The 12,469-nt window shown below is 47.3% G+C and overlaps 1 protein-coding gene across 1 annotated transcript in view; it reads right to left on the bottom strand.

The window, feature by feature from the left end:
• CAPN13 (calpain 13) overlaps positions 1 to 7,809 on the bottom strand; it is an 83,063-nt gene extending 75,254 nt beyond the window's left edge. The window contains exon 1 of the mRNA XM_019667280.1: positions 7,707 to 7,809. The gene's annotated coding sequence lies outside the window, so the exon portion shown is untranslated. The remainder of the gene's footprint in view (positions 1 to 7,706) is intronic.
• Positions 7,810 to 12,469: the final 4,660 nt, after the last annotated feature.

Raw genomic sequence — 12,469 nt, 5'->3', positions numbered from 1 at the left:
CCAGCACTGTTCCCATCCCCCAATTCCCCAATAAAAATCTTTTAAAAAGTAAATAAATAAAAATAAATAAATTAGTTTTCATTGAAATGTAAGTATCTACACATGGCTAGGGGGCTGCCTTAGTGGACAGCACTGAAGAGCTGCTGATGGCACAAGTGACCACGGACCAAGGAGGGCATTTACTCTTCAAGAATAGTCAAGCTGAGGTTGGATGATTATGAAAGGGGGTTCAGAAGCATCCTTGAAGTGGGCAGATCCCTTTCAACTTTGACCTGGGGGTGGGGTTCTATCTACTCAACTGCTTTTCTTCAACATTGTGTTTTTGCCAGCAAACCACCCAGTCACTTTCTGCTAGTGATACAATGGGACCAGTGTTAGTGGCGGACAGCAGATCCCCAGGCCCTCCAGTGGCAGATGCAGGGCTTGCCTGGGCATCCAGGATGAGCTTAGCACATCCCAGCAACAAAGGGCGACTCGGTCCTCATTTTGTTTTCAATCAGCTAAGAAACAGGAAGCAGCATTCAATTGTTCCCTATTGGGAGTGGTGCCTATAGCTCTCTCCTGGCTGGTGTTTTTCCGAACAATGGAAATAAATCTGATGTAATGTAGCAGAACACGACAAGGGACGGGTTTCCCCTTAACAAATACTCATTTGAAATGGTGCCCAAGCCCCGCACGAGGAGCGATCTATTTCCCACAACAGTATTCCGGCAAAACCCATTACTAATTCCACAACTCAAATTAAAACTAACAGAGCTTGAAGGCTGGGGTTGACACTCTCTCTGCTGACAAGGAGCAAGGCAGGGTGGGGGAAGGGGCCCGGCGCACTGGCGTGTGTATGTGTTTAATTACACTGTTTAACACATCAAGAATAATTTAACCACCCGAGTGGAGAAAATAAGGCACTTAACTGCTCTCTGGCAGAAAAAAGCCCTGTGCAAACCACTTTTAGCTCTATGCCACCTGGGCACACCTCTAGGCTTTGAAGAGAGTGAAGAGAGAGGAGAGAGAAGAGGGAAAGCCAGGAAGAGAGGTGGGGTAAGGGAGACAGGGAATGGGGGTGAGAGAGAGCGAGGGTGAGAGACGCCATTCAAGGGTAAGAGGAAAAGAGGGGTTGGAGAGAGAAAGGGAAGGAGAAAAAGGGAAAGAGTGAGGGAGAGAGAAGGAAGGAGGGAGAGGAAAACGGAGAGAGAGGGAGAGAAGAAGAGGGGAGAGAGGAGAGATGGGGGAGGGAGAAAGAGAAGGGGATTCTCCACATGTGCAAATCTACTGAGAGTTGAGGAGGACACGTGACTACTTCTCAAGGAAAGCTAGTATGAGGCAGTGTCAGGGTGAGAATGAACATAAATTTTAGGTTTTAAAATAGTGCTTTCCCTGGGTCACTCCCCCGCTTCAGAATCATCTCAGCGAGTTTCCATGCCGTGGGGGCTCAAAAGCCATGGGTGGGGTTTGTAGCCCCTAGAATGGCAGGCCTCCATGGAAGAGTATGCAGGGCTTACTTTGCAGAAGGGGAAATCTGAGGCTTAGCATCAATCTAGACAAATTTTGACAGCGCCTGCAATAGACTCCTTTCCAGCCCCCAGCTTCAAGCCTGGTGATCTGGCCTGTAAGCAAAGCATGTCACTGTCCCCAAGGGCCATCTTACTTTCTGTTTTATTAGTGCAGAGAGGGGTCTGAGACAATCCCTAATCCGACAAGGGCCATGGGAGAGGGAGAAATGAAAGAAGCCTCTTGCATGGTTTCTGATTTAGAAAGCTCCGAACCTTCCCTGATCTGGAACAGGTGCCAGGGAAGTAAGTGCTCAGAATAGAACTGCCCATTGCCTGCCAGTGACTCTGGGTTCAGAAGCGGGACTGACTGCCAAGGAGATGAACAGCCTGGCATGAGAGGGGCAGAAAGCACAAACCACTTTCTGTGGCTCATGGGGCAGCCCCGTCTTCCGCTCCCTAGTGGCCTCGCCATGGGGACCCAGCCTCTTCAGCAACCCAGGGCCTAAGGTAGCTAAGAGACCTCAGCTGGTGAGTACCTCCCAGGAGCCCCTGTGGAGTAACAAAGGAACATTTGCCCTTCAGAGAGGAGTCTGTGCAGCTCCACTGAAGTTATGGGCAAGCCGCTGCTCAGTTCTAGCCTCAGTTTCCACATTTGAAAAAACAGCAAGGTTAGACATACTCCTTTAAGTGCTTTTCAGCTATGATGTTCTGTGTTTCTGGAACTGAGAATGTGGGTTCTTATGTACTCGCACAATATATTGTTGGGCAGACAGCGAAACAGGACCCCAGCGAATATATTATTCCTTTCAGTTAAGTTTAGGTCCATCCCTTGCGCATACAAAAAAAAAATGAAACTTGTCTTTCCATGAAAGGGTACTCCTTTCCCACCCTCAAACGTTCTTTGATATGTGTCATTCAATTATCAAAAAAAGGCCTAGAAAGTTCCTGAGTCAGCTGCTGTTGTGTTCTGAGAATGTTCTTTCTGGGTTCTATAACCCAGAAACGTCTTGTAACGTTTGAAGCCATCTTGGGTTTCTGGGCATATATTTTTTGTTTTCTCCATGAAGAGAGGGTATGCTTCCCAGTTGGCTAATCCAAGCGCCGTCTTAAGCAAATTAGGGGATTTAGTATGTTGGGGCCTGTCATGTGGCAAATTATGATCTGCGTCTAAGAGCTACTGTTTCTGACCCATTGCCCCCAGGTAGCCCCAGGCTCCAGACTGCTATTTCCCAGAGGAATGAACAAGAAAGGGCTTATATAAGCACGGTGCGTATTGAGTTTAGGGCCTTTTTGTATTTTTAAAGGTTCTTTGGAAGCTGATACCACATTCAGATAATCAGTTTATTCTTGAAGGATTTCCTCTTGGCCTATCTTCCTAGGCTTTCAATGAAGTGAGACAAAGGGAAATGGAGAGAATGGATGAGACCGAGACAGAGACAAAGACAAAGGGACAGGGAGATCCAGACAGAGAGGGGCAGAGAGACTGAAAGACAGACAGTCAGTGGAGATGGAGCTCTTGGGGAAGAAAGGAAGGACTGAGAGGGCTGAGATGCCGGGAAGGACAAAATCCACTAACGGAAGGTATTCTCAGGCAATCCCAGCAACCTTGGCGCTGAAATTGTGTCCAAATATCACCATGCTTTTTGACCTCAGATGTGAGCACTCAAGGCACACTTGAAAACAGGCATGCAATGGCTGAGAAGCCCCCGCTGGAGCTCTTTGAAATCCCCTGCTGCGACGACAGAGGTGAGATCCAGGCCACTATCTCTGGCCACACAGCACAGGGAAGAGAAAAGGACAGGGACACCAGCAGTTGGACCTCCGGCCCAGTTACCTTGGGCATCGCAGTCTGCACCAGCCATATCAGGGCAGCTCAGGCCTGTGGGGGCCACAGAGGTGAGTGGGCTGAACCCTGAGCTGGGAGCCTGGTTCTGGCTGTGTCACTGGCCCCTTCCCATCATCGTGTGGGGGTGGCACGGGTGGGGAAAGAGGTACAATAGCACCAGCGGCCAAGCACTTTGGCTAAGGGAGAGACTCTTTTCCAACCAGCTTAGCTTGGGGACGTACGACAATGGTATGTCCCAAGAAAGACCAGGCCAACCTACTTGCTCTGAGACTTTTCTGAAAGTTTCCATCCAAGCAAATAGATTCATGCTTGTGGGGTCAGAAACAGGGTGTGGGGCCAGCAGGAGGGGAGAAGTCTTTCAAAAACAAGAGCTTTTTGAATTAAATACACCAAAGAGCATCCCCAAAGTGAATGAACTTAGAACACAAGCGTGTGTAAATGTGTGTATACGTGGGTGAATGACTCAGAGACAAACAGGCTGAGGGGGCTTTTAAGCCTCTGAGGGCTCCCACGCTACTTCCTTCACTCTTTCCCACCCCTACTCCTAAGAAATCCAAGAAGGACAGAGCATTTGAAGACGGACGAGGGTAAGGAGGAGAGACAGTAGGAAGTCAGAGGAGCAGGAATGGTCTGGGAGCCTGCTTGTGAGGGGGCGTTTGGGGAGGTGGCGGGAAAGACAGGCCAGCGGGGAGAGGGACTGGGCCCGCAGAGCCCCAGCCTGAGAGGGTGGAGACCTGCCACAGGAAACCCCTGTCTCTCTCCCCCAGCTGGGCTATCTGTCAGAACAGGTGAGGCAGGCAGGGGCCTTGGGGAGTCTTTGCCTGGCTGGGGAAAGTGACCTGGTCGAGGGGGAAGACAGGGTCCATGAACAGGGTCAGGAGACAGCGACATGGGGTCAGGACAGCCTCTGAGTCGAAGGAACATGCCTGAGGTGGCCCAGGAGCCAGCCCAGCCTGAATGCCTCTGTCCTGAGTTTCTCCACCAGGCAATGCCATCTGCAAGTTTCTTAACTTTAGTTCCTGAGAGGAAGCTGGCGATGTCAGGGATGGGGCTGCATGATGTAGCTTAGCTGGTCGGCATCCACTTCCGGATAAGGATTAAAGTGGGGAGAAGACAGAATGTTTGACTATAGGATCCAGGAAAACATGCCTGTGATCTCTCCTACCTCCGACCCATGAGAGCTAATTGGATCCAGATGTGGGTCTCTGGTGCATCTCCTGATGGCAGGGGTGTGGTCAGTTCTGACAGAGGCGTGCCCCTCAGGGGCTCTGTTCACAGGCTGTGATGGGGGCTGATCAGTTCTCTGAATGGCGTGGGAGGTCCTGGTCAGGTTTGATTCAGAGGCAGGGGAGGTGGGCACAGCAGGGCTAACCCAGACAGTGATCAGAGGGCAGAGTCTGCCTCAGAGACCATCCTTTCAGAGAGAAACCAAACAGAGGTCCTGGCCACTCTGTTTTAAAGGTCCCTTATGGCTGATGGTGGCAGAGCAAGAATATTAACACCAGGGCCTCGGCTCTCTTCCAGGCCAAGGAGTCAGAGGTAGCCTGTCGCCCAGGGCGATACTTCTCTCATCTTAAGTACAACTCTACCAGAGGGGGATAGCAGTGGTCAAGCCTTCACTTCCACATCCCTACACCATCTCTTAAAAATTTGCATGTGCTTATTAGCTAAATAGATAGTTTCTGAGGCAATGCAGAGCTAGAAGAGATGACTTTCAGCTGCCTTTCAACGTGAGTGTCACAGATTACAAGGGGCTGGAAGGCCCCTTAGCGATCACCTTATTCAATCATCTTAATTATTAAGTCAAGGAAGTAAGGTTTGACTGAGCTTTACTGGTGGTTTATTGGGAGAAGCAACTTTGCACAATGGTGAGCATTCATGGCCTCACATTATGTTGCAGAATTTTTATTTGAAACTGTGCAAAGCAAAAAGTAGTCTATGGTAGAGAGGAGTCCCCTGAGAATTCAGGGGTCCAGAGAAAAGAGAGACCAAACCCAGAACCACCAGGTTCCAATGTAGTGTTTCCAATAGGCATTCCGTAAGGAAAGTGCTGGCTCACTCAGTTTGACCATTTTCTTTGTTTTGGCCTTCTCAGAGCCTTTATATGCACATCTGAATCATAACTCTCCAAGGGGGGAGAGAAGGAGGCAACAGTCACCCAAGTGTTTGATCACAGAACCTTTATATGGAGGCGCTCCCGGCATTAGTGTTCCATGCACCATGCTTTAGGAAGCACTTGTCCAAGAGGTAGAGTCCCATCTATCAATGGCATGGCCTGCCTTATAAAAGTTTGAGATTGAAGTAGGCATTCAGTCTGACCTTGTCCACACACTGAGGAGAGATGGGATGGCCCCGTGTAACTCAGGACTCTTCATGTTGTCTCATGGAAGAAACAGGTGACTCCCTAAGAGTGTCTTGCACAGGTCTAGCAAATATTAATGATAATTTGATCTGTTGGGACAAATCTTATGTGCTGTCTCAGGTTCTCTTCATGTCACCACCTGTCTCGGGGACTCTTCGTCCCCTTTTTGGCTCCAGGCAAAGAAGTGTCTCTTCTGACCACTTCTGGACTCAGATGAGGTGCCAAGCCTCAAGGAATAGAATCTGAATTTCCCAGTGATGGCCAAAGGGGCCAGATGGCACAAGCCGGTTCAGGAGAGTTCACTCCCCATGGGGCAAACTTTGAGCAATGGAAAACAAGAGACAGAATGGAATTAGCATGTGAATTTCCTCTCCAGCCTCTCGGTTAGACTATCCCACAGCCCTGTTTGTGCAGAGCTAGTGTACAGATGCCCTGCTTTGGCCAAGCGGACAGCTATGTCTTTTTGTGAAGGTGACACATCTCCTGTATTGCTTCCCATCCTCCTCTCCTCGTTTCTCATTTGCTGCCCTGGTAGTATGCCTCCCAGTGAGGTATGAGTACTTAAGCTTTGCCTTGTAGAGAACCCAAGCTCAAATAATAGCGATTGAAATAACCACATTTTTTTTTGAGCATTTACCATGTGCCAGGCACTGCCTAGTACTTTGCATATATTATCTCATTTACTCTTTTCAACAATTATATGAGGCAGACGCTGTCATTACCACATTTTGGTAATGATGACACTGAGATAGAGAGAAGTTAAGTAACATGTCCAAATGGTAGTATCATATGGCACATAAGGTAGAAGCAAGCACAGTGCTGGACATGGAGTAAGCCCTCAGTGCAAGTGGTGGGGTCATTCATTTGTAATTTCTTGATAGCACCGTTTATTCTAAGGTATTCTTTCAAGTGAGTCACTCACTGAATACAACCAGGTAACCAGGGGACAAGACAGGGTACCAGAAACAATATAACTCTAGCTCTGTTATTTGCATCTAGTATGAGCTTAGCAGTAAGTCACTCACCAGGTACCTCACTTTTTCCATCTACAAATTGGGGATAATGAGCTCATGTTACATATAACTCTTTCCTATTACACAATTGGTAGATTATTCTCATCAACTAATGTGCTAATAATTGAGTCCTCCTGTAGCTATCACCCACAAAAACAAAGTTTAGGTCCCGCAGGGTATAAGTGGGACAATTCAGGTAGGAGGTGCTGACTGAGGATCCGGTTAATGCCACCTGGGGATCAACAAAGTTCTGTTTTTATTGCAGGACAGACAGGGCAGTCGGCCTGTCATAGCCCAGCTGTAACTACAAAGGAAAATACCTGCACTTATTCTAATCTGGTAAGCTTGGGTTCAAGCAAAACAGCTGGAGCTTTTGAAAACAGAATCTCATCTCCAAGATCACACGTCTGCAGCCACAGGGGCACATGTGTTGACCATGAAGCATCTGGAGGGGGTATAGGAACCCCTCTGAAGTGGTGTTGATCAGTCTTTTGTAATTAGCCCAGATTTTTCAACTTTGTTCACATAATTATCAAGTGAGATTGTTAGAAAACAAGACAAGGCCTGGGCTCCATTCCTCCCCTCAGCAAATATTTATTAAATATCTATGCATCGGAAACTATACAAGGGGGAACAGACAACACAATCCCTGCCAGCAAGGTATTCTTTATCGTCAATGTAGCCCCCATATTTGTGACTTTGAGCAGAAAGTAAAGTAGATTCGTGATTAAAAGATGCTCTCAGCATCCAAAATGTGCAGATTCTCTTAGGGGGTCAGCTCATGCCCTAGGTTTCCTTAAAGCTTATCCTTCGACCATGGCATCAGAAACACCCAATTCTCAGAGCTACTGAATACATATCTCGGGGGTGGAGGTGGGGGGTGGAGACTCAGAATCTACATAATTAAGATGCTCTCTGGGGAAATTCTTATGGTCACTAAAGTTCAGGGCACCCTGTTGGTCCAAATCCCTGAGAGGTTGTCACTCACACCTTACCTGTTTCCTAGACAGGTGCGTCTGATGGAGTATTGGGGCTCCGCAGCAGCCTGTGGCGTGGAGAGTGGCAGGCTCTTTGGAGATGCGGCAGACAGGTAGTGCTGGCAGCACTGGCATCTGTTTGTTTCTTCCTCTCGGGTTCTTTCTTATATAGGCACACCAGGCATTGCCCCACCTTAGTTAAACAATGACTACAGCAAATATTGGGGCAGGGCGCCTTCTGAAGAGAGGATCCCAGATTAAATTGCAGAATCTTCTGACTACTTTGCCCTAAGGCAATCTCTACCTGCTCCCACCTTACTACCTGGATCCTCTGGCTACTGATCTCTTGGCTGCCTGGGTTGTGGGTTTTTCATTGTTTCCAGGTATTCAGTTTCATTATATTACTTCAGGGAATTGGTGTTTCTACAAAACTGACTTTGGGAAGCAATCTTCCTACATGCCTCATTCTGAGACAGGGAAGTGCCATTGCCATGTGTTGCACATCAAGGCAGCTGCTGAGAGTAAATCCCATCACCTGGTCTTTCTGTTGGAGGGACCACCTTCTTTCTACAAATAATTGCAGAATACATTAACCCCTGGGCCTGGTGAGACTGCGGGAGGTCCCCACATCATCCCAGCTTAATGCATCAGGAGAAAGTGGTGAGGCATGGAAAGCAGATGCTTCCTGACCTAAAAGCCTGATAGTGAGGCTCACCCCATGTTATGGGAAAGAATGATAAAACAGGGGAGCGAGAGGAAATGTGGAAATCACCAGGAATTGATGTGACTGGATCCAACCCCAAAGTGTGATGGGTGGAGAGAGATGGGATTTGGAAGGTGGAAGGAGGCATCAGAGCCCTTGGGAAGTGTGGCTCAGACCGTACCCCTGGGAGGCAGGACGGCGGGTGAGGAAGGGTCATTCAAAGACTGGAAGTCGGTTTGAATGTCCAGCCCTACAATTTTTGGCTCCGTGACTTGGGCACGTACCTCTCCCTCTGAATCTTAATTTACTAATCAGTATAATGAGGATTATGGTGCTAGCCTCATCTCTCTCATATTTACTGGAGTGCTTGCATCCCAGGAGAAACATTCTTTTAGAACTTTTACTATAAATACAGTAAACGATAAACACACTATTGTATAAATATAATTAATGAATAGATACACATATGTTTGTGGCACGTGCTCAGAATGATTTGACTAACAAGGTATGCAATGAAAAACATTTCCAAGCCATAGTTTCAGAATAAAGGGGTGTGAAATGCTTTAGAAAGCCCTATCCACATAAGTATATCTTGAGACAGAGCCTAAAGGACACTAATTGGGAGCTTTCCTGCTTACTGATGATGACTTCGTCTTCACCCATTTCATGAATTTTTTTTTTCCCCCCTTAGAACAGGAGCTGTCACTCCAGAGCAGTCTTTGGGAATACTGAGTTGAAAAGGAAAATATTTCCCAAAGGAGTGTTCTTGACGCCTGGAGACAAGTGGCTTTGGGTGACAGTTGTGCTGTCAGAATGGCTGAGGTGACAGACTCTGGAAGGAAGACCTGTTCACAAATCTAAGGGGGATGTTTGCTTCTGGGGCTTTACTGGCTCTTTGATGTTTCCCTCTTCATTCATACGTGCTCTTTAGAAGTCAACTGTCAGTGGTTGGTGTTTTCTAGAGAGCTCCAGCCTGGGCTATAAACTTTAGCCTTAAGTTTCTAGCTGGACTTCCTCCAGGTCTGAAGCAAATGTGGCATGCCCCTCAGACCCTTACTACGCTGGGCAGTTCGTATCTGCTCTGAGATGTGTGGGGACCCACCTCTTCTTCCATGGAGGCTTGACTGCCTTCACTGCGTATAATGGCTCCTGTGTCACAAGGCCAACTGAGGCTTCCACCATCACTGCCAAATGTGCAGGCCCTGCTGTGGCCCCCCAAGCCTGGGCCACCAAGGATGGAACTCATGTTCACTGAATGTAGAAAACGCTGTCATCACCACAGTGTTATGGCCACCCCAACCTTCCTCTGCCAGCATCATGGCTGTCCCTAAAATTGCCACCTGAACCCAGTGGCTGACACCTCATGCAGTCAGTGTCCTACAGAAATGACAATTGCTCGTTTTTGCAATGTGGGGGTTCACAATGAGTCACCCCCACATGTGCCTCTGTGGTATGCAGATTGTTTTGAGCTAAAGGCAACTTGAGCACAGGCTCAAGAAAAACTTCTGCCCCTCCCTTTAACTGCCTAGATCTTGAATTAGGGGCGTTGCTCATTATAAGAGATTATCAAAGATAACACCTTTTGACCTATCTATAGGGCGGGGCAAACGTCTATTTACTAAACATTTGCAATGACCCTTTGAAGCCCCCAAGACACCTTATCTCATCCCTAGCTCAGAATGTCTTATATACCTTAATCCCCCTTTCTATCTCTAACCTCTCCCACATGTGGGGTCTCTGACGCTTTCATGTATGTGGGCTCCCCATCCGTATGTATGTATTAAATTTGGTTATTTTCTATTGCTAATCTGTCATGTCTATTTGATTATTAAACCAGCCAGAACCTTGAGGGTAAAAGGAAAGTTTCTTCCTCCCCCATAGTAACTTCCTCTGAGCCAGAAAAAAATCTGAGATGGACTGGGCTCAGAATCCCCACCCTCCCCTATGAACCTAGGCTGTAGTCCTTGAGCCAGTCTTGTCCACAGTGAATCTACCTGCCATTGAAATGACTTCTTTCTCAGGAGACTCTATTCATTCATTTAATACACTCACAAGTGGTCCCCCGTTGCCAACCTCTAGCCATGCATCAGAATACCAGATCCTGGGAGACACACCTCTTCTTCCCTCCCTCCTTCATTCCCTTCTTCTTCTCATCTTTTTCCCCCACCTCTCTGTTTTGTCTCTCTACCAGCTTCCTGCTCTCTCCCTTTCATCATTCCTTTACCAACTATTTCACATTGGCCACCTGTGCCAGACCCAAGAGACACAGTAATAGACCTAGTGATCAAAGCAAGTCTTAGTTGCTTAGAGTCTAGCGAGAGGCACACATGAATCCAATGACCACAAAAAGAGCTAGATAATCTCACTTGTGATTAGTGCTGGAGGGGATTTACAGGTCTATGAGGACCCAAAACAGGGGAACCTCAACTCGACTGAGGACTCATGGGAGGCCCTGTTGAGGAGTGATGGAATGGGGGGAGCCCGGCAACAGAAGACATTGGTGGAGGTCGTCCAGGCAAGGAAGAGATAATGAGAAAGTACCAATCCCAAGTGGCCAGTCTGATGAACTTTCACAAAGTGAAATCCAAGTTATTAACACCCAATTGAAGAGACACAGCATTGCCATTACCGGTACCCCATTCCTGTTGTCTCCCCCTTCTCATCACTACCCTCCAGGATACCCCCAACATAAACTATCCACAGTCCTGTTCATTTTGATAACTTCCATCCTCTCTTCCTTTATAAGAAACAAACCCAGTGTTGATTTTGGGGATTAAATCAAGTGTCCCTGCAAAATAGGACAAAGGGGACTATTGTGGCAAGATAAAAGGTATACAGCGTGTTTTCCAGGTAGTTTAACAGATCATCTAACAGATTTCATGTATTTTTACATTCCTCTGTGGGTGGGGAAGCAAAGTCAATAAAATGAGGTGATTTGTGTTAGTGCCAAAGAGCCTGAGCTGAATGGAGGCTCACCCAGTTTGAGCTTCCTGTGCTCTGGACTATACTCGGAATGGATTATGAACAGCCCAAGGCACACACATCCTTAGACTCAGAGCAATGGGTGACAAATCTGATGTTACCTTCGAGAAGCTTTATAAACGCATTGTCAAATCAAAGTGTGCTAGCCCTACCACTTACTTACAGTGGAATTTTGGACAAACTACTTAACTCCATGCCTGTCCCCTCAACTCCAACATGGTGATGATAATAGACTCTCACTCATCAGGCATCATGAGAATGAAAAAAGCAAGGGCAGATAAAGTGCTTAATACTAAGTCTGGTACTTCATAATATTCAATAAATGAGACTGTTACGTAGAAAAGGAGACCTACACCTGGTTGATGGAAGTTTAGGAGAACCAAGTTAGGAGAGAGGCTGGGACTTCTAAAGTGGAAACCATGGCTACTTTGGGGAAGGATAAAGGTGTCATAACTCAGGCCAGGGAAGTAGAGCCTGACACACTGACCAAGAGAAAGTCTAGTAAGGAGTAGGAAGTCATTTTCACTTGTTTCTTAGTTTTGTTTCAACATGTAAATCATATGCTGCAAGCATTGTCTGAAGAAACCAGAGAATGGCCTAATATGTTCGTATTTGATGTTGCCACATGTTGCTGAACTGAGGGCAGAAGTATTTGGTCAAAGAGAAATGGGCTCTGCTACTCATGTGGAGATTAATCATGGTGGGCTGAAAGGAAATGAACCTATTCTGTGTCTTCTGATGTGGTGCCTATGGTGGAGGGGGACTGGAGGGGGACCGTACTGAGGAGCAGGACGCCAACACTCCAAGAGACATATGTCTGTGTCAGGGCAGGGTTACTGGTGCTTGCTCTGCCCTTTTCAATGTTCCAGCATCCCTCAGGGTGAACTCCTTTAGTGAACATGCAAGTCTATGACAGCACAGTCCAAAGGTGGTCACTATCATTGCAGATTGAGGAGGATGCACGACCCGAGACTATATCCTGTCCTGAGACTACAAATGGATGAGGGAATAAAATATGGGGCTAGGATTGTTACTTCCGTCTTTGATTGCCCCCTTGCCCCCAATAAACAAGTTCTCAGGAATTTGAGACAAGAAG

The sequence above is a fragment of the Hipposideros armiger genome, unplaced genomic scaffold (assembly GCF_001890085.2).
Source record: "Hipposideros armiger isolate ML-2016 unplaced genomic scaffold, ASM189008v1 scaffold_493, whole genome shotgun sequence".
Lineage (NCBI taxonomy): Eukaryota > Metazoa > Chordata > Mammalia > Chiroptera > Hipposideridae > Hipposideros > Hipposideros armiger.
This window is presented reverse-complemented; position numbering and strand designations above follow the sequence as displayed.